This window comes from Taudactylus pleione, unplaced genomic scaffold (assembly GCF_031769625.1).
Source record: "Taudactylus pleione unplaced genomic scaffold, aTauple2 ptg000113l, whole genome shotgun sequence".
Classification (NCBI taxonomy): Eukaryota; Metazoa; Chordata; class Amphibia; order Anura; family Myobatrachidae; genus Taudactylus; species Taudactylus pleione.
In genome coordinates, this window is record NW_028284515.1 from 3,487,138 (window position 1) to 3,510,922 (window position 23,785).

A 23,785-nucleotide genomic window follows, 5' to 3' on the forward strand; every position below is an offset into this window, starting at 1 on the left:
TGTCTGTAGATCTGAGGACATATCAAATTGATATAAGTATGAAAAAATTTAATTTTCATATGACAGTAAAAAATATCCTGAGTTTTAGTAAATCATCAGTGTCAAATTCTATCATTCAATGGGAAGGTATGTGTTACAGACATAGAGGGTGTGAATATTATAGTCTATCAGAAAAAATATATACGGTTGCTTAATACTTGTGCAAATTTCACTTCAGAGTATATTATAAAGAGAACATACTATTTCACTAATTAGGAAATAAAGATAAATCCCAAACTGGACTTGTATAATATCACACAGTCCCTGTGCTTAGAAGAAAAAGAAACGTGTCACTTAGGAATCATTGCAAATCCCACCTATATTGTGACTCATAACTAATTTGCTGATTCCATATCATTAAAGGGTACAGTTGCTACTTTGAGATTGTTGCATATCCCAAAATGTATAATTAGCACTGTCTCCTATATTTCATGTAGTATTAAATAATACAATATTGTTAGGTATCATAAGCGCAAGTATAAAGGAAAGTACCAGATATATTTATTATATGGACTAACTGAAGGTTGATGTAATTCATTATGGCATCATTCCATTTGAAAAATTTTGGATTAAGCACATAGAAATAATCCTGTATGTCTCTTAAATCATATGTGACATTAGCAACCAAGTTGCATTAGTAAGCATGTATCCACTTGTTATACCTGCTTATCTAAGCTCACATCCCTCCTGAAACAATTTAGCTGTAGCAGGTTTAACACACAAATTTAGATTATATATAGTTGACAACAAAGTGTCCATATAAAAGTTATATCACTTTATATATGCCCACTAGTTATAGCTATTTGTCTGTACATACATCCCTCTTAATTATAGTAAGCTGTCTAAGCGAAACTAGCGTCAGGAGACACGCGGCATATGCTAATAAGCGTGTGCTATGTTTTTATGAAGTATTAACTTCAAAACACTATGAAAGTGTGAATACATTACCGATAAGAGTGTCTGTTAGACAGGTGGACACAATAAGCGGGCGCACGTGTACTAAAGTAACCTCTGTACATTTCAGTTTGTTAGCCAGTATAGATGATAGTGTGAGAGTTATACGGAGGAATACCATGTGCCAAACCTGTAATTGCACCTGAGTTAGTAACCACTAGAGGAAACATACAGTATTTATTAAGACATCTGTATCATTATTCTACATGATTACTATGGGACTGTGAAACATACTAATTAAAGGCTGTCCCCAAACACTAGTATGGGCACAGAAATGCATTAAGCTTTGAAAACACAATATTTTCAGAGCTTGACGGTAGGTGCATTCGCCATCTTAAGATGGCATTTGCTCCCACTTGCGGCGCACACCACGCTCCTTCCCTATGGTAAGGAGTCCCGTGTTGCGAAGAGGGATCATTTCGGATCCCTCCGCCACTGTCCGGCTCCTTCCGCTGGACGCCAAGGATTTTGTGCATCTGCGTGAACTCTAGTTCACACAGGCACATTAGTTTCGCTCTCTGATTGGAGCAGTGAAAAGATTTGGGGAGAAAGCTGATTTTCAGATCAGCTGTCTCTGAGCCGAGGCAATGATTAATTGGAGCAGTTGAAATGTTAATTATCAGGGTCGCTCGAACTCCCAATAATTAACATAATGAATAGAAGCCTTAGCCCTCATTCAGAGCCGTACGCTCTGAGCAGAGCGCACGCTCTGAATGAGGGCCGGGCTCCATTTTCATGGAGCGTCCTCCTGGGCGCTCGTATAGCTGTGGGTCACCACCCACAGGCTATACGAGCGTGCATTGTGATGGTCGCGATGGTCGAGACCATCGCGACCATCGAATTTGCGAGCCGGAGCCTGCGGTTGAGGTTTTCAACCGCAAGCTCCGGAGTGATTTTAGCTCTATCAGAGCCAAAATCACTCCCAGTGACATCACTAGTGATGTCAGTGGGCCGGCTTCTGATGGGAGGCGTTCCCGTGGTCACGCCCCCGTCAGGGAGGCACGCCCCTGGCACGCCCACCAAAGGGGGCGTGCTGTCAATCAACATTGACAGCACGCCCCCTTTGATCGGACACAACGAGCGAAGGACTTTCCTTCGCTCGTCGCGTCTGGCGCATGCGCACGACGGAGCTCCCTCCGTCGTGCGCATGCTCAGTCCATAACATCGACCCACTTGCGAGCGGACAGCCGCTCGCGAGTGGGTCTGAATCAGGCCCTTAATGTTCTAATTTTATTGTAAACTTTATGACATTGTTTCAAAAAGCAGGGACTTTATCAGCATTCCAAGGGTATTCTGGTCTGTCTGTAGGGTCCCAAAAAGAATCTGATTGTTGTGGAAGATGATGAGTCCTTTGTGTCACATGATGTTGAAAATAAAAGCAATCCGATATTCTCATCAAATACTCCTCCTTGTCAGGCTAATGGCAGAAAGAAAAAAATCCACAAAAGTCATACTGTACTAGAGAACTCATAAGTTCCGAGATTCAGGGTTAAGGGTTAAAGAACTAAAAGATTGGTTGACTAAAAAAGACAAACAAATAATGTGGCATCCTGCCATACTTGTAACAAGGACTTTAAAATAAATACAAGTGGCAAATCTGTCCTTATAAAGCACACAATGACCCATGTCCATATTAGCAACATGGAAGCGCTGTCCAGGTGCTAATATGGACATGATAATGCTCTTGGAAGCTAAAACTTGTAGTTTTATGGTGGAACAAGACTTGCCAGTGTTGGAGATAGAGGCTTCTGTAAAGTTTCTAAAGAAACAAGTAATAGAAAAGGTTCAGCTAGGAAAGCAGAAGGCAACCAATGGAAAAAGTTCAGTTTTTTTGCGGGACGAAACGCGTTGACGTCATCACCCAGGCATCTGAGGTTTGCTCACAGCATCACTACCACTTACCGTCTGTTACTTTGGATGATATACACGGAACCATCCATTCATTCCGGGAGCGCTGCCAGCCGCACGCGGCACTCACTCTACAGATCCATTCCATCTCCCGCTGCATGGCAAGTTGGTCTCATTCGACCGCGACTCCACAGTGAAGCGAACCAGTCAGGGCGGAGGACAGTGTGGATCCAGTCACCTCCGGTACATTACTTGCTCCTGGTCACTGTTCGCTGGATCACGCTCACCTCTTCACAGAGATTTTGTCTCCCATTGCACGGCAGCTGCTAATACTCACCCGTGGCCTTACACCAAAGAGTTAAGCCGGGATAACCATCAGTGTGAACACGGCTACCTAGAGGTAGAGTTAATACCTTCTCCACCTTTTCACTGTTTATTTATACCATTCCACTGCATTTCACTCTGGGACGCCAGTAGTGATTGCTACACAGTAGCGAATCTAAGCTGTTCTGACAATTTCTATCAAGATACACTTGCTACTTTCTAGCCACATTGTTACGACAGTGGCTTCTCTATGCTGTGATACCCCAGTTCAATGATATAATTTTTTTGCAATTAGTAATTTATTACAGCTCATTATTGATTCATTTATTTGTTTTTATGTAAGATCTATTTTTCATGTGCACATGATTGTAACTTTGATATATATGTGAACTACATTGTGTTGATTAAAAACATTTATCTTATTCATAAGGCCTCCTGTTTATTAACAAACAGCAAACCTATTATAGATATATGAACAATACCATTCTATACATCAGTGCATAGCGCAGTATTGTTCCGTTTTTCTCTACATTATCTTCCCGGAATTAAATCTAGTGTGTTTTGGCTCACATATAAAAGTCCCTCCCCGATTTTGGGCATCATTTCATGCTGGAGATCCCATGGAGAAGGTAGTGTAGATAGGACTCTTAATGAAAGAAAGGCAGATTTAGTTAGCTTAGCCAGCAGCAACAACAAAAAATACAGCAGTGCACACAGTCACACAGCGTCCCTTCAAGTCTGTGTACCGTAGGTTTGGGCAATGTGGGCCTGATTCAGAGCCGCTCATAAGCGGCCGCTCGTTCACTCCGAGCGATGTTCGCACATCTGCGCATACGTATGGGTAGTAATGCGCATGCGCCAGCCAGTCATTGCGGTCAGAAATCGTGTGCTCGCAAAACAGCGAGAGCCTGCTAATTTGAGTGACAGAATGAGGCGTTTGTGGGTGGTAACAGGGGAAGGTGCTTGAAAACGGGGAGTGGAGATCCGAACGCAGGCGTGCCAAACAGTCAAAACGGGCGTTTAATGGGAGTGCATAATTAGTAAAGGAGCATCATCGACCACGTCACTTGGTTGTCTTTTAGCCTGAACTGCTCGCATGATTGCGGTAGGAAAATGCTACCACAAGAATAGCGAGCAGTTCAGATGCCTTTCGATGTACTCGATTAATCTAATAAATAGCGGAGATGACGTATGATGCGAACGGCCAGGGGGCGTCTTTACAAAATAGCGAGCACATGTTTCGTTCGCTCGCTCAGACATAGAGGCATCAACAGACCGCTAAGAGCGAGCGCTCAATTTAAATAGTCAGCCCCTTTTTCTGAACGACCGTTAGCGGTCCGGCTCTGAATCAGGCCCTGTGTCTGTGTGGAGGATGGAGCATTGTGTGTGTGTTCAACTTTAAACCAAGGCTCAAGCAGGGGCAGTGGGCACTTTGTGTATCACTGTCTTTAAAAAAATAAAATAAAAAGCATGTGCTTAGTGGTGGACAGTGGTGGTCAGTGTCACTAAAATATTTTTTTTTGTCAAAAAGCAAAAATTCAAAAAAATATTTTTTTGTGTACAAAGTGTGAGGTGTCATTTGCAAAAACACTTTATAAAAATGTTTCTATTTTTTCTACAACTTCTTTGTGTGCTGTACATACCCCACTGTGTTCATCATAAATTTAAGAGCTGTGACTTTGCAGTGTGAGGTGGCATTAATGTAAAAAGTTTAAAAAAAAAAAAAACTTGTTATATTTTTTCTACAACTTGTGTGTGCTGTACATATTCCACTGCATTCATCCTACTGTACAGGTTGAGTCTCCCATATCCAAATATTCCGAAATACGGAATATTCCGACATACGGAATATTTTTAGCATGACTGAGATAATGAAATCTTTGATTTTTGATGGTTCAATGTACACAAACTTTGTTTAAGGCACAAAATTATTAAAAATAAAGTATAAAATCACTTATAGGCTGTGTGTATAAGGTGTATATGAAACATAAATTAATTTCATGTATGTACACACACTTTGTTTGAGCCACAAAATTATTGCAAGTATTGTATAAAATTACCTGCAGGCTGTGTGTATAAGATGTACATATAACATAAATGTACTCTGTGTTTAGATTTGGGCCCTATTCCTAAGACATTTCAATATGGTATACAAATATTCCAAAATACAGAATATTCCAATATCCAAAATAGCCTTGGTCCCAAGCATTTTGGATATGGGAGACTCAACCCGTAAATATAAGCGCTGTGACTTGCATTTGCAAAAACACTTTATAAAAATGTTTCTATTTTTTCTACAACTTGTGTGTGCTGTACTGCATTCATCATAAATATAAGCACTGTGACTGCACGCAGTGTGAGCTGAGTGTGTCGTTCTTGGTGGACAGTCTTTTTTTATTTGTCTTTCATCAAAACCAAAATAAAAATGTTTTTGTGTGTTCTAAAATATTCAGGCCGTGATCAGTGGCGTATTTGGAGCCCAGGGCAAATTTTAATACGGTGCCCCCCCCGTATGTGCGTGGCAAAAAATGGGCGTGGTCACAAGGAGCGAGGCCACTTGACAATGAGGCGTGTCAACAGGACACACATACCCCTTTCTCGTCACTCTTAACATTCCTTTCCATATGCACCTTAACTCCTGTAGTGCTCCTTATACAATCCGCCCTATGCAGTGGCCCCAGTAGTGGTCCCTCTTATGCAGGCCCACAGTAGTGCCCCTTGTACAGTACCCCCAGTATCCAATGTCCCCAGTGGTGGTGGCTATTATGCAGGCCCCCAGTAGTGCCCCTTGTACAGTACCCCCAGTAGTGGTCCCCCTTGTGCAGCTTCCCATTAGTTCCCCTTATATAGTGCCCCCAGTAGTGGTCCCCCTTATGCAGGCCCCCAGTTGTGCCCCTTATACAGTGTCCCCAGTAGTAATCCCCTTTATGCAGCCCCCCATTAGTGGTCCCAACTATCCAGTGCCCCTTGTAGTGGTCCTCCCTATTTAGTGCCCCCAGTGCAGTGTACCTTGTGCCTCCAGTAGTAAGCCGCTTATATAGTGCCCCCAGTAGTAGACACCCCTTATGCAGTGCCCCTTATATAGTGCCTCCAGTAGCAGTCCCCCCATGCAGTGCCCCCTGTTGTGGTCCCCCTATGCAGTGCCCTTAATATAGTGCCCCCAGTAGTAGACCCCCCCCTATGCAGTGCCCTTTATATAGTGCCCCCAGTAGTAGTCCCCCCCATGCAGTGCCCTTTATATAGTGCCCCGAGTATTAGTCTCCCCAGTAGTGGTCCCCGATGGAGTGCCCCAGTAGTAGTCCCCCTAATTAGTACCCCCAGTAGAGGTCCCCCCAGTGGTGCCTCCAGTAGTAGTCCCCCCAATTAGTGCCCCCAGTAGAGGTTCCCCCCAGTGGTGCCCCCATTTACTGCCCCCAGTAGTAGTCCCCCGATTAGTGCCCCCAGTAGAGGTCCCCCCAGTGGTGCCACCAGTAGTAGTCCCCCCAATTAGTGCCCCCAGTGGAGATTCCCCCCAGTGGTGCCCCCAATAACTGCCCCCAGTAGTAGTCCCCCCAATTAGTGCAACCAGTAGAGGTCCCCCCAGTTGTGACTCCAGTAGTAGTCCCCCCAATTAGTGCCCCCAGTAGAAGTTCCCCAAAGTGGTGCCTCCAGTAGTAGTCCCCCCAATTAGTGTCCCCAGTAGAGGTTCCCCCCAGTGGTGCCCCCAATTACTGCCCCCTGTAGTAGTCCCCCCGATTAGTGCCCCCAGTAGAGGTCCCCCCAGTGGTGCCGCCAGTAGTAGTCCCCCCAATTAGTGCCCCCAGTAGAGGTTTCCCCAGTGGTGCCCCCAATTACTGCCCCCAGTAGTAGTCCGCCTGATTAGTGCCCCCAGTAGAGGTCCCACCAGTGGTGCCTCCAGTAGTAGTCCCCCCAATTAGTGCCCCCAGTAGAGGTTCCCCCAGTGGTGCCCCCAATTACTGCCCTCAGTAGTAGTCCCCCCAATTAGTGCCCCAGTAGAGGTCCCCTCAGTGGTGCCTCCAATTACTGCCCCCAGTAGTAGTCCTCCCGATTAGTGCCCCCAGTAGTAGTCCCCCTGATTAGTGCCCCCAGTAGAGGTCCCCCCAGTGGTGCCTCCAGTAGTAGTCCCCCCAATTAGTGCCCCCAGTAGAGGTTCCCCCCAGTGGTGTCCCCAATTACTGACCATAGTAGTAGTACCCCCGATTAGTGCCCCCAGTAGAGGTGCCCCCCCCAAATACATAGCAAAAAATGTAGGCATGCCAGTGCGTTTGAGCGCTGTTACAGGGGCGTGCATAAATTATCCACTGCAATGCCATATGCTGCTTCTACTTTTACTGCGTGCGATGAGGTTAGCAATTTCTGAGAAAGGTCTGACCTTGTGCAAGTGAGCGCGAAGCTTGGATTGTACTAGATGTTACCAATGGTTTCACAGTCTTGCTAAACATTACGGATGTGTGGAAGGTAAGGTGGGCGTCTTTTTGTTGTGCTGCGATGGCATAGTGATCGCAATGGATTAGCATATCATCGAGGTGAGACTGCGTGCGTAATTGCAGCCGTGATCGCTGTTGTGATCCTTGCTGAATCAGGCCCCAGATCACTCAGAATTGAAATAATTGAGATCAAAATGTTTTCAGACGGGGCCCGACCAAATCTAGAATGTGTCCTCTGATCATGATGGCATTTAGCCATGTGCCTGAAATGGATCTGATACAATGGCTTTGAAAGAGTAATAAACCAATCCCCACCACAGAAGATTCTGGGTGGGGTGGTGAGATCCCATCATGCCAAGGGTTTCTCGGCAGGTCCTGGTCCCTTTCATTTTGCAGTCTAATTATTTCCTCTCTTGTATGAGGGAGACGGACCTATGACATATGTTCCTCTCCCCTTCCCAGAAGGACAAAAGGACTAAACCCAAGTCCTCTGGACTTGGGAGAATTCACATGAAGGAATGAACATTTTCCTCCAGTGGACTGAGAAATTATTTTATCTAATTCAGGACTGAAGAGAACTGATACTTCACACAAATTAAATGTCAGAGTCAGACAGAACAGAGGCCCTGATACAGAGCCGGACGCTCTGAATCAGGGCGTCTTTTTTTTTTATGTAGCGGCCTCCTAGCCGCTCGCATTGCTGTGGGTTGTCACCATCGCGACCATCAGGCTTGCGACGAGACCCTTGTGATAGGGTCTTGTGGTCGCAAGCCCCAGAGAGCTTTCGACTCAAACAGAGCCGAAAGCTCTCCCACTGACATCACTTCTGATGTCAGTGGGGCCGGCCCCAAACGGTAGGCGTTCTCATGGGAATGCCTCCATCTGGGCAGCCACCCCCCCGGCCTGCCCACCAAAGGGGGCGTGCTGTCACTCAACATCGACAGCACGCCCCCTTTGGTTTTGAGACCCAGAGTGACGGATTGCCCGTCGCAATCCGGGTCTCGCGCATGCGCACAACGGAGCCGGCTCCGTCGTTCGCATGTGCTCTGGGCCACCATCGACCCGGTTGCGAGCACTAAGTGCTTGCGACTGGGTCTGAATCAGGCCCAGAGATTGTAGTCTAAAACCAGCATCAAAATGTGCGCCCTCCACATAATCTGTATAATAACAGCATGTAGTTCAAAAGATATGAACATGAGTGATGGGGAATTTGGTCGAACTGTCAATGAGCAATGAGGGGAAAGGTGTAGTTCAACTCTACCTCCTTCCTGCACCTCGGAAAAGTGGAGACCGCTGCGTGAAAGTGCTGCTGGTGACTCTATGTCCGATTGTGAGTCATGTTTATGTTATTGCTAAAAGGTTGCATTTGAGGTCATGGACTGAGGTTGGTTTGTTACAAACAGAGTACTTTTAAAGGATATTGAAAGTGAAGTGAGACAGGTGATGTGTTAAATGTTTGCTTAATTTCTATACTGTTCTGAATCAGAATGACTTGAATGGGAGATGTGGTGTAAAAAGTAGAGATGAGTGGGTTCAGTTTCCTGGAAACTGAAACCCACCTGAACTTAGGAGTTTTGAGTGGATCCGAGTCCCTGTTCAGCTCCTCCTGCTGGGGTCAGATCCAGAAACGAGGCAAAACCTCCTCTTTCCACTGTGGGAGCCCTGTGTTTTGGTTTTGTCACTCCTGTCTTTCGGATCCAATCAGTGGCCTGTTAAAATGGTAATGGCTGCTGATTGGACCCAACAGGCAGAAGTGACAGAAGCCACGCCCCTCCAAGTTTCCCCCGGCAGTGTAGGTGCTTGGATGTCACACTACGCTACCAGCCCTGCTCTGGGAGTCCTTGCAGCCATAAATAATGAACGGCCAGCATGTTATCTCCCTGCAGTGTCTCATTTCATTGCCTGACTAATGATAGGTTTATGCTAATAGCATGTGTTTTTGGGAGACTTGCCTTTTCTTGCGGGCGGCCTGGAGCGCCACCTGATTTTTGGGATCCTCCTGGGAATTGAGAGTCAGCATGTATTCCTGTAGCTGTCCCAATGTTATGGGAAGTCTAATCCTGTCTCCCACTGCAGTGTCACTCTGTTTCCTAGACGTGCCATGTTGGAAGCTGACCTGCCACGTGTTTGTGCCATCCACTGCTGTCACTTAGCTTAGACAGCCAAGTAGCTCAATGCAACCTTTGGCCTAAACTGGATGAAGAAAATATTGTGAGGTGGTCACAATTGACTGCAAATGCTGCAAATGACTGGGAAGCACAAGGGGTGCTGGGACATTTACTTTTATGTTTAGTTGCTTATTTTCTGTTATGTGACTATGTGTATCCAGGCCTATGCTCACGTATGCTTAAGGGTAGTGTTTGCTTCGCTGAGTACCTGCCTGTTTGGAGTCCTCATGTCTATACCTCATATTACATTTGGTGGCCCATACAGGGAACTGCACTGCTGTCTCGCAGTGCAGGTGCTAGATGCCTACAGCGTAGCAAAGGATCTAACAAAGGTAGAATGTTCAGTATACGTGAGTATGGTTGGCGAACCAGAAAAAACGCAGTAATATTGAGGACATTGTGTAACCTGATTTGCACTGAAAGGGAAAGCTGTTTGTGTGTATACTGAGGGAAAAAAAGTTACACTACTTTCCTCTTGTTTTTTTTTTACTAAAGTTCTTGAGACATATAACAAATGATGATTAGTATCTTCATCAGCTAGTCTTCATGCTGTCTTATTAAGTTCACCTGTTGACTGAACAAGAGCAGAGCTCACATACTTAATTAAGCATTGTATTGCTAAAAGAGAAATAAACTTTGTTTTCTGTGTTCGGTTTAACCCCTGCATCGCTGAAGGAAAATAAAAGCAGTGTTTTCTTTATCTGTGTTAAACTTAAATAACAATTGCTTTGCTGAAAGAAAGAGATATAGTTATTTGTGTAAACTGGCTTGTTATCTAAAAGCACCTACACTTGTACATACACCTCACTCTATAAATATGGAGGAAGTTTTTCGTACTACAGTAAATTTGCTAGCCTCCCATCAAAGGACAGAAGAGCAAATGTTACAATTGGTGACCCAATCAATGGACACAGCTTATATATGTATATATATATACAGTATATATATATATATATATATATATATATAGGTTTTAGAATGGTACACATGTGTCTTTCTTATATAAAACTGGGTGCAATAATTTCAAGTTCAGATAGAGCTATCAGAAAACACATAGATCCTTCTGGTGAAGGTGGCAGCAGTCTTCCCATATTTCCGTGTGGCAACCGGTTGAATGTGATCTGGAAATGGGAAGTTGGAAAGCGCATGCGCCTGATAGTGTAGTATATTTTAAAAAATGCACGTGCTCAAAAAATAAATGTACGTACTAAATTGCAAAGCTTTAAAGCTTATCTGTAGTTCTTTACAAGGTTTCCATATGGTGGGATGGGCCCGGGATTTTAACTCCTGGAAAACCTTTATAGGAGGGGCTCAATCAGAGCCATATGAGACATATATAAAGTGTAGTACTTTTTTTAGAAAATAATTTGCATAATAAATAGAATGCGTACCAGAAAAGCACTTGGATATCAGCATGTAGTATTTTATGTCCTGGTCACTCCATCGACATCCCTTATTAACCCCAGCAGTTTGCCCATAGGTAGGTTATTGGCTCAAATAAGCAGAATCAACCCTTTATCAGCAGTGATTTTCAAAAAGGGTTTATTAAGACATAGTACAAGGGGGTATGGAATACAGGAGCATAAAAACATTAAAACAAGTAAAGTCATAAAGTGTTTATCTGCAAGTAGCCAGTAATATGGAGAGAGGCTGGTGCATAGGCCCCAATGCATTTCGTCCTGTTAGACTTCCTCATGGGTGATGGTTAGTCTCTCTGGATGCCCTTTATATACTGTACTAACGAAGGTACTGTGCTATAATGATTCTGGCGTCTATCGCCGTTCTGCACAGGCACCCGCGGCCATTTTCTGTGACGTCATTGATGACGTCTGCCGTTTCTATGAGTGCTGCGCATGCGCAGACTGTGGCAACTAGTTTGTTGCACCTGCCGCGGCCACGCTATCAAGCACATTGCCGAATGTGCGCACATGGAGTCCATTGCTTATTATATGGAATGAGGGGAAAGGCAGAATGAGCGGCACTCCTCTTCCATACATGCAGAATATGCGGCGGCCATTTTTTGGGTATCCAGTATCTTCCTATTGCAAGCGGCCATTTTGTTGGTGGTTCATAGCCCATAATGTGACATGGGACGGTCATTTTTTTGGTTTCTCAACTACATACAGGAAACAGATGTTTTCTCATACGAAACAGGTGAATAACATCTTAATACATTATGACAATAAAAATGGGTGTATGTGATAGAATTGTGTCCAGCATTATATAAAACATTAACAAACAATAAAACAAAATATAGCATCACATAAAAATACAGGATCACATACAAATACAAAAAAGCAATTACAGAGATGTCCAAATATTAAAAAAACAAGTAGGAGTGCCGCACACTACTATAGAGACAGGAAGGGGGGGGAAGTGGATACATACCACCTCATAGGAACTCTATATTGAGAAATGAAAAATGCTTTAATCTAAGAAATATCAAGAATGCATCACTAAAAAGCATCACTAGAAAGGGGGGGGCTACAAAGAGCCTAGAGGCGCACAACCACTAGGCGATATTAATGAGCGATTGAACGATAACATGTTGTCCAATCGCTCATTAATTGTATGCACTATAATGTCGGAAACGACCAGTGAAGCGCTCCCGCTGGTCGTTTCCGACATCAATCATCGCCTGAACATGCCAGTCTATCTGCCGATAACGACAGATTGACAATGTTCAGGGATGAGGGAGGGTTCCTACACTGAATGACATATCATTCAGGCCAGGCATTGCATGGTTAGAGGAACGACGGTACTATTACAATGTGGATGTGCCCCTTAAAAAGACATAAAATTAATAAATACCAGCTTAGTTTTTTAAAAGCTTTAAAACCTACAAAAAAACTGGTAAAAACAGATAATCTAAAAAACAGTATTTATAAAAAAAAGGTGCAATCTCATTATCATTGAGGCCATGAGGTACAAGGTATTTAATTCAAATAACCAAAACATCTCTCGCTGAGACAATCTATTAGCCAAAACTCTTCCTCTTGGTCCCATATTCACATATTCACATGTTCAATACCTCTGAATAATAGATTCATGGGGTTTGCATTATGGTGTGTTTTGAAATATCTGGATACGGAATGACTCTCAATCTTATTCTTTATATTTCTGACGTGTTCCTGAATCCTAAACTTGTAGTTTCTCTTGGTTTTTCCAACATATTTAAGGCTGCATGGGTATTCTAGTGCATAAATAACAGAGCAAGTATTTACAATTAATAACATGTTTCATGTTCTATGTTTTGGAGCCATCAAAATTGGAGAACTCTCTTCTGTTGGGATGTAGGGATCTACACATATTTCAATGTCCACATTTGTACTCCCCCAGACATTTGTTTATACCTTGTCTGGAATAAGGTACCTAAGAAATCATATGCACAAAGAGGTAGAATTAACCCTCCAGCCAGACAGGAATTACCGCTAAGAAATAGATTTACTACACTTGAGAGATTTGACTCCAATAGTGATAGTGATTTTTTATCTCCCACTTCTATTCCATACCATCGGCGAACACAAAAAATAAATGTTCAGGGAACAGTCGAAAATAGCATCACCCTTAAAAAGAAGACATACAGAGGAAGAAGAGCAGGCTGCAGAAAGAGAGACAAAAAGAAAGAACACCTACAGGCAATAAAAGACCTCACCACACAGTGGATCTTAAATATTTCTAACCATCATTTAACAGAATCAGAGACATCTATACTTAGTAAAGGTCTCAATTTTGCACCAATACAAAAAAGTAACAGGTTTCAAACATTTATAGACCTGAATAAATTTGTTAAGAAACGAGCCTTGAAAAGGCACTATGGCCCGTATTCAATTAGAGGCAAAAAGTCAGAATCCGCAAAAAAGTATCGTGGGTAACGTCATTTCGCCAGGCGGAAATTTTCCGCCGTATTCACTTCCAAATGACTCTTCGCATTCGCGAAAAATGAATGCAATGTAATCGGCAGAAACATTTGCCTATGAATAGCAGGAGGAAAAAAGTGCAGAATTACGATTTTGGGGTGCAATCTTCGGGAAACCCCCCTGCACCCTTTGGACAGTCCCCCAAAGATAAACTGTGTCAAAAAAATGACTTTAGAACACCCCAAAAAGTACTTTCATTTTGGGTGGCGAAAAAGTGCAAAGTAGGGGGACAAGCTCAAAAATTTGCGAAATAGATTTCTGGGGGGTCTCCAAGTATGGAGCAGGTGTTTTTTTTATTGCAGGTGCTTGCAGCAGGTGGCTTTTTACGTGATTTAAAACTTCACTTAAGCAACTTAAAAATATGCTAGCCCCCATTTTCAAGTACCCCAAATTTGCTGGGCATAGTTATTTTCACCCAAAAAGCTGCTTAATGCTATTCTTCACCACTTGTGTTAATGCAATAATTGGCAGCAATTGTCACAACTTAAGTACCCCAAATACCTTCATTAGGGCTTATTGGGGGCATCTATAGTGTTCCCCAATGTTAGTGCTTCTTTTGGGGGATGTCAGGTCCCCATTTTCGACAGAACTTTTCACCTGTTTCAGTTTTGCCAGGTGTCGTTTTCATGTCATTTCTAATTGAAAACGGCGAATAGTGAGAGCGCGCCTGATACTTTTCCGCATGCAAAACACACGATGTTGGCGAAAAGTCTGGAATGCAAAAAATTGAGTGTGAAACTAATTGAATATGGCCCTATGTTAGGAAAGATACAGCAATTATATCCAATTATGAAAACAGTTCTAAATCCAGCATTAAACCTACATCTAAGTTTTATCCTTTAGAATCCAAAAGCAGTAATATTTCTATCTTTTATGATATGGTTAAAAGAGATCTAATTGATATCCAAAAGGAGGTATCCATAAAAAATAACCTTACTAACCAAGAAAGACAAGCACTAAAAACTTTACAAGGCAATGAAAATCTAGTTCGCAAACAAGCAGATAAGGGAGGAGGTCTAGTTATAATGAATACAACAGATCACACTAAAGAAGCTGTCAGGCTCTTAGGTGATCTGAATTCATATAAACCACTAACTAAGGACCCTACAGAAGAATATGTGGAACTCCTGAGAGAAGTACAAGTGAAAGGTCTACACAAGAATATCATTACAAAAGATGAATATCAATACCTAATGATGTCAAACCCGGTAATTCCAATATTTTATCATCTACCAAAAATCCATAAGGATGTAAGAAACCCACCAGGCCGACCCATCATTGCGGGGATTGGCTCTTGAACCTCACATATATCAGAATATCTTGACATTTTTCTAAATAAGTATGTGAAAGAACTCCAGTCCTACTTAAATGATACAACTAGCCTTTTAAACACTTTACAAGAAATCAGTTGGGATGACAGCTTAATGTGGGCTACTATAGATGTTCAATCTTTATATATATATACAGCACTTTAAAGGAATAGAAGCTTGCAGGAAATTCCAAGATGAAGTTCCATCTATCAACACTGAATACAACAGTTCATCTGCGACCTGGTTTTATTAATTTTAACACATAACTATTTTACATTTTTAGATCAATTCTTTTTACAAATTTCATGGGTAACTGGGAAGCAGAATATATATTAGGGATGTGCAGAGTTGGATTAGTTTGGATTTTCCCGCCAAATTCAGATTTTCCCACCAAAAATCTGGTTTCAGAAAAAGGGCAAAAGTCATCTTTCATGGACAAACATCATTATTCCTTGACAAAGTCCATGAAAGATGATGTTTTTCTATGAAAGATGACATTTTGCCTCTATCTGAGACCCAATTTTTGGTGGGAAAAATCCAAACTTGGCGGGAAGATCCAAACTAATCCGAGCTTACACATCCCTAATAATATATATATATATATATATATATATATATAATATATAGCAAAAGAGACGGGCGGCACTGGAGGTCTTAGATGAAATACGTTTCATCCAACGTTTCAGGGCGTATACAGAACTTTGTATCTTTGATAAAAGGGCTGTATACACCCTGAAATGTTGGATGAAACATATTTCATCTAAGACCTCCAGTGCTGCCTGTCTCTTTTGCTATACACCATTCCACATAAGGAGGGCACAGAGGCATTTTTAAACCCTGGAGGATTAAGAGTGCCGGACCGTCTGGACACATATATATATATATATATATATATATATATATAAAATAATAACCCATTCAAACATATGATACACCTCTATAAGGGATACATTGATGATATTATCATCATTTGGAAAGGGAATGAATGGTATTTTAATAATTTTATGGGTTTTATCAATATAAATTATTATAATTTAAAATTCACTTCCAATTTACAGAAAACAGAAATCGAGTTCCTGGATGTTGTTTTAGAAGGAACCACTAATGCTACATCTACTAAAACATATATAGTATCGGTCGACACAAACAGTTATCTACATTATAGAAGTGGACACATTAAAGGTTGGAATGATAATATCCCTTACTCCCAGTTCAACCATAAACAGAACTGTAGCAATAGTTAAAATAGTAAACAAATAGACATATATGTAGAAAGGTTTAAGGAATGAGGCTACCCAGAAACATTGATATCAGAAGCTATCTCAAAAACTGAAACCTTGAAAAAGGAAGAACTACTAAAACATAAAACCAGGCCTAAGAAGGAAGATTCAATACCCTTCATCACACAGTTTAATAAGGAAAAGGGAAGAATCTGCCAAGTCCTAAATAAACATTGGGGAATCCTTAAAATGGACCCCATCTTGTCAGATATCCTACCAAATAAACCCACTAATTTTCAAAAAAGGCAGAAATCTTAAAGAAATTTTGGCCCCCAGCATGCTCAACTAAATAGGACCTGTCAGACAAGGTATACACAAATGTCTGGAGGCATACAAATGTGGACATTGCAATCATTACATCCCAACAGAAGAGAGTTCTCAAATTTTGATGACTCCAAAACATATAACATGAAACATTTTATTAATTTTAATACTTGCTCTGTTATTTATGTACTAGAATGCCCATGCGACCTTAAATATGTTGGAAAAACCAATAGAAACCACAAGTTTAGGATTCAGGAGCACATCAGAAATATAAAGAATAAGATTGAGAGTCATTCCGTATCCAGACATTTCAAAACACACCATAATGCTAACCCAGAGAAACTATTATTTAGAGGTACTGAACATGTGAAAATGGGACGAAGGGGAGAAGATATGGCTAATCGATTGTCCCAGCGAGAGATGTTTTGGATATTTGAATTAAATACTTTGTACCTCATGGCCTCAATGATAATTATGAGTTTGCACCTTTTTTTTTTATAAATACTGCTTTTTAGATAATCTGGTCTTTACCAGTTTTTAGTGGGTTTTAAAACACTAAGCTGGTATTTATTAATTTTAGGTCTTTTTAGGCCCTCTGCAGCTCCCCCCCCCCTTTCTAGTGATAAAGCATTTTTTATTTCTCAATTTAGAGTTCCTATGAGGTGGTATGTATCCACTTCCCCCCCTTCCTGTCTCTGTAGTAACGTGAGATACTCCTACTTATATTTTTAATATTTGGACATTTCGGTAATTGCTTTTTTGTATTTTTATGTGATGTTGTGTTTTTATGTGATGCTATATATTATTTTATTGTTTATTAATGTTTTACATTATGCTAGACACAATTTTATCACATATACCCATTTTTATTGTCATTATGTCGTCTAGGAGAAAATATCTGTTTCCAATATGTAGCTGAGAAACAAATAAAATGTCCGCCACTTGTCATATTATGGGCCATGAACCACCAACAAAATGGCCACTCGCTATATGAAGATATTGGATACCCAAAAAATGGCCGCCGCATATTCTGCATGTATGGAAGCGGAGTGCCGCTTATTCTGCCTTCCCCCTCATTCCAGACAATAAGCAATTGACTCCATGTGCGCACATTCGGCAATGTGCTTGATAGCGTGGCCGCGGCAGGTGCAACAAACTAGCTGCCACGGTCTGCGCATGCGCGGCACTCATTGAAACGGCAGACGTCATCAATGACGTCTCAGAAAATGGCCGCGGGTGCCTGCGCAGAATGGCAATAGACGCCAGAATCATTATAGCACAGTACCTTCATTAGTACAGTATATAAAGGGCACCCCAAGAGACTAACCATCACCCATGAGGAAGTCTAACAGGACGAAATGCATTGGGGCCTATGCACCAGCCTCTCTCCATATTACTGGCTACTTACAGATAAACACTTTATGACTTTACTTGTTTTAATGTTTTTATGCTCCTGTATTACATACCCCGTTGTACTATGTCTAAATAAATCCTTTTTGAAAATCACTGCTGATAAAGGGTTGATTCTGCTTATTTGAGCCAATAACCTACCTATGGGCAAACTGCTGGGGTTAATAAGGGATATTGATGCTGATATCCAAGTGCTTTTCTGGTACGCATTCTATTTATTATGCAAATTATTTAAAAAAAAAAGTACTACAGTTTATATATGTCTCATATGGCTCTGATTGAGACCCTCCTATAAAGGTTTTCCAGGAGTTAAAATCCCGGACCCATCCCACCATATGGAAACCTTGTAAATAACTACAGACAAGCTTTAAAGCTTTGCAATTTAGTACGTACATTTATTTTTTGAGCACGTGCATTTTTTAAAATATACTACACTATCAGGCGCATGCTCTTTCCAACTTCCCATTTCCAGATCACATTCAACCGGTTTCCACACGGAAATATGGGAAGACTGCTGCCACCTTCACCAGAAGGATCTACGGGTTTTCTGATAGCTCTATCTGGGCAGCTGTGGAAGCCGGAATTACTAGCTTATGCTAATGTGAGATTTCATTCATGTGTCTGCAACCAGAAGCCCATTTTACGTTAGACTCCACAACCATCATCATTAGTATATAGACATTGAACCAGGCACATGCTACTTGCAAGAGACATGTCAGAAACAGACTTCTCTGCTCTAGTGTGGTTGTTAAAGTGATGAATACTTTTTCTCACTGACAGCAGAGACACACCATGACAGAGTGGCAAGTTGGATGTTAGGACCCCATTTTGCAGACGCAGAGGCTGGGAAAGAGATTCTTCGAAAACAATAATTTGCTTCATTTGAAGAAGGAATGCAAACATTCACAGCACTGTAGCATCAAATAGTCTCACACATGATTTGGTCTACACTAAATGCAGACCAAAGGTTCAATAGTAGCAAATTTACAACATTCTAAACCACTGTTGCTCAGAATGGATTTGGCATCAATAACACTAAATGCATACAGGTTGTACAATAAAAAAAACTGTTGAAACATCGGTAAGTGACAATATTCACCCGTTTAATCATAATGAGTTAAACTAGCATTAACTTTTGCATGAAGGCGAAACAAACTACATTTAGCAGAAAGCAGTCCATTCAAAATACACTAATACTATGGTGAATAACACATGCTGTACATGTAATGCACCGGCTATATTAGCAGAATGACAGTCTATGCAGAATGAAATAGCTCCAATGAGGAAATACACATGCAGGTTGTAAGGTACTTGTAGTGCATCGGCTATATTAGCAGAAGACAGTCTATGCAGAATGAAATAACTCCAATGAGGAAATACACATGCAGGCTGTAAGATACTTGTAGTGCACCAGCTATATTAGCAAAAGACAGTCTATGCAGAATTAAATAGCTCCAATGAGGAAATACACATGCAGGCTGTAAGGTACTTGTAGTGCACCGGCTATATTAGCAGAATGACAGTTTATGCAGAATGAAATAGCTCCAATGAGGAAATACACATGCAGGCTGTAAGGTACTTGTAGTGCACCGGCTATATTAGCAGAAGACAGTCTATGCAGAATGAAATAGCTCCAATGAGGAAATACACAAGCAGGCTGTAAAGGTACATGTAGTGCACCGGCTATATTAGCTGAATGACAGTCTATGCAGAATGAAATAGCTGCAATGAGGAAATACACATGCAGGCTGTAAGGTACTTGTAGTGCACCGGCTATATTAGCAGAAAATAGTCTATGCAGAATGAAATAGCTCCAATGAGGAAATACACATGCAGGCTGTAAGGTACTTGTAGTGCACCGGCTATATTAGCAGAAGACAATCTATGCAGAATGAAATAGCTCCAATGAGGAAATACACATGCAGGCTGTAAGGTACTTGTAGTGCACCAGCTATATTAGCAGAATGACAGTCTATGCTGAATGAAATAGCTGCAATGAGGAAATACACATGCAGGTTGTAAGGTACTTGTAGTGCACCAGCTATATTAGCAGAAGACAGTCTATGCACAGTGAAACAGCTCCAATGAGGAAATACACATGCAGGCTGTAAGGTACTTGTAGTGCACCGGCTATATTAGCAGAAGACAATCTATGCAGAATGAAATAGCTCCAATGAGGAAATACACATGCAGGCTGTAAAGGTACTTGTAGTGCACCAGCTATATTAGCAGAATGACAGTCTATGCTGAATGAAATAGCTGCAATGAGGAAATACACATGGAGGCTGTAAGGTACTTGTAGTGCACCAGCTATATTAGTAAAAGACAATCTATGCAGACTGAAATAGCTCCAATGAGGAAATACACATGGAGGCTGTAAGGTACTTGTAATGCACCGGCTATATTAGCAGAATGACAGTCTATGCAGAATGAAATAACTCCAATGAGGAAACACACATGCAGGCTGTAAGGTACTTGTAGTGCACCGGCTATATTAGCAAAAGACAATCTATGCAGACTGAAATAGCTCCAATGAGGAAATACACATGCAGGCAGTAAGGTACTTGTAGTGCACCAGCTATATTAGCAGAAGACAGTCTATGCACAGTGAAACAGCTCCAATGAGGAAATACACATGCAGGCTGTAAAGGTACTTGTAGTGCACCAGCTATATTAGCAGAATGACAGTCTATGCTGAATGAAATAGCTGCAATGAGGAAATACACATGGAGGCTGTAAGGTACTTGTAGTGCACCAGCTATATTAGTAAAAGACAATCTATGCAGACTGAAATAGCTCCAATGAGGAAATACACATGCAGGCTGTAAGGTACTTGTAGTGCACCAGCTATATTAGCAGAATGACAGTCTATGCTGAATGAAATAGCTGCAGTGAGGAAATACACACGCAGGCTGTAAAGGTACTTGTAGTGCACCAGCTATATTAGAAGAATGACAGTCTATGCTGAATGAAATAGCTGCAATGAGGAAATACACATGCAGGCTGTAAAGGTACTTGTAGTGCACCAGCTATATTAGCAGAAGACAGTCTATGCAGAACGAAACTGCTCCAATGAGGAAATACACATGCAGGCTGTAAGGTACTTGTAGTGCACCAGCTATATTAGCAGAATGACAGTCTATGCTGAATGAAATAGCTGCAATGAGGAAATACATATGCAGGCTGTAAGGTACTTGTAGTAGACCAGCTATATTAGCAGAATGACAATTACATTAAGTTTATGCAAAGAGTCAATATTTGCAGTGTTGACCCTTCTTTTTCAAGAATTTGCCCTGGCATGCTGTCAAGCGAGGTCTGGTCAACCCCTATTATGCAAATGTGGTTGATGGTTCGCAATGTTACCGATGTTTACACTATCTTGCGTACTGATTAGGCCTTGAGTAAAGGGAGATGGGCAGCTTCATATAGGACTGGATGTCTGCATGTAATACTGCGGTCTCCGTGCGTATGCTTTGATTAGCATATTCTCGCAGCGACCGGGTGCATGCGTTCTCTCCTGTGCATTGCTTGCTGACTCAGGCCATCTGTCACTTTAAAATAACCTCATGTTTACAAATTGCAACTCATTAAGTATTTGTTTTTATATAGCTTATTTATGTATTGTAAGTCTATGTTTACATAAGGTTCATGCACTGTCACTTTTATATTTACAAAGTTTTTAATAAATGTAAGATATCTTTCAAACATAATTAGCGTTGTACCTACATTCTTGAAATAATTGGTTACTACATATTTATCCTATATGGCTCTAAAGGGGCACATTCACTAGACGATCTACTCCCTGTCCAATCTCTAAACGATTTTCCCTTGATTTTTTCCCTTGAAATTTTATCTTTCAGTCTGAACGATTTGCAAACTATCTTTAATAGATCAAGTGAAATTGACCTGCATGTTCAGTTGACTGATGAGATGCATTAATGACCAAACACTGCACAATTTATAAACGATTTTTAAACAATTGAACGATAACAACGTCATTATCGTTCAATCGCATGCTAAAATCGTGTAGTGGATGACCCCCTTAAGAAGTAATGGAGTTTTTGCTTTCCTTGTGATCTAAAATTTGCTGCATATTCTTTGTTCACTGTGCAAAACCCACAATCCACCCATATATCCATCATATATACTTTAAACAATGTATTTTTTAGATCTGAGGTGTAGGACACAGAAGTCTTTCTGTACATGCGTCAAGTGAGATTGGATCCCTCTGACAGCACTTTATGAACAGAAGCCCATAGAAAAGGAGAGGGGTTAAGCACCAGCAAAAAAATGTCATAGGGTATTAGTAGAAGAAACCAAAATTTGACAATTGAAGGATCAAATTATTTTTAAGTATGTAACCTTAACAGTAAATTAAGGTATGTAGTCAGGAAGCCGGCGGTGGAAATGCCGACCGCTGGCTTCCCGACTGTCAAATCCCGGTCATGGCTTTAATTATAGGCGTTGAAATCCCGACACATATTATCCACCCACCGAAATCCCGACGCCCAGCATACCGAACGTAGGTAAGCTGGGCGGTGGGTGCGAACAACCGCTCGGGGTTGGGGAGGGTTAAGTTAGGGGCTCCTGGGGGGGACTTAGGGTTAGGAACCCCCCCGGAAGGATTAGGGTCAGGCTAGGGAAAGGGGGGCTTAGGGTTACGCACCCCTGGGAAGAGGTTAGGGTTAGGCACCCCCCCGGGATGGTTAGGTTTAGGGTTCAGGGAGGGGGGGTTAGGCTTAGGCACTTACGGGGGGAGGTTAGTGTTAGGCAATAGAGGGGGGAGGTTTGGGTTAGATACCCCAAAAGGAGGGTTAGGGTGGGGAGAGGGTTAGGGATAGTGAAAAAACGTACCTGTCGGGATCTGCTGTTACTGGTCTTCCCACATACCGATTCCATAAATTAATACATATTCACAAAGTGAAAGAAAAAATACTCCCTGTGTGTCACTCACTTGGATAAGTTTAGAAAAGCTTATGTAAGAGTGCACCACAAAGGGAGTCTGCTTTCTTTCTCTTTGTGAATATGTTCTATTGGACAACGCCATCTAAAGATGGCATTGCCCACCGCATCCAAGCCCCAGAATGTATCACATTCCGGAGCTGGTGCATATATGGTAAGCGGCCAACCCTCCAATTACAACATTTTCGGAGGTTTGATCGCAAGAATCGCAATAGTGCATCCCGCCCCCAAAGATCATTATTTCCCTATTACTATAAACTTTAGTTTCTATCCACAGTTCACAGACCAAAAACATATTGGGTGTTTAATGTCTGTGTGTCTTTGAATTTAGGGCCTGATTCAGCAGCAGACGCAATGGCTATTACGAACGCAGATCGAGAGATTGTTTGACATTGCATAGGCATATACGTCACACTGAACATGTGCAGCGATCGCTTTGCGCTCACGGATGCACAGTGTAATCCATCGCAAAGTGAGTGACAGACTGTCAGCGTTTGGGGGTGACAATGGGGGGGTGGTCAGAAAAATGCAGGTGTGCCTGTCCATTTGAATGCCGTTTCATGGGCGTGCTTAAATTAGCCGGTATGATTGTATATGCAGCATGAGAGCTCTCTGCGTGCGAGGAGACTTGCAGTGTTTGTGGCTGGTCAGACCTGTAAATGATGCGTGACGTGCCAATGTACGTCGATGGTACCAATGTTTATGCAGAAGAGCGACAGTGGACGGATATGAGAAGGCAGCAGTGGGTGTCTTTATGCCGGCTGAGCTTTGGTAGGCTTTAGCATATTTTCACAGTTGCAATCCATGCGATATCGCAGCTACGAATGCATTAGTGTCCTCTGCTGAATTAGGCTCTTAGAACATATGCACCACTGGGGC

The 23,785-nt window shown here is 41.9% G+C and overlaps 1 protein-coding gene across 1 annotated transcript in view; it reads left to right on the forward strand.

Moving 5' to 3' along the window:
* The window catches only part of LOC148525053 (carbohydrate sulfotransferase 9-like), a 57,167-nt gene that overhangs the window by 14,740 nt on the left and 18,642 nt on the right, over positions 1–23,785 (forward strand). The window lies entirely within an intron of this gene.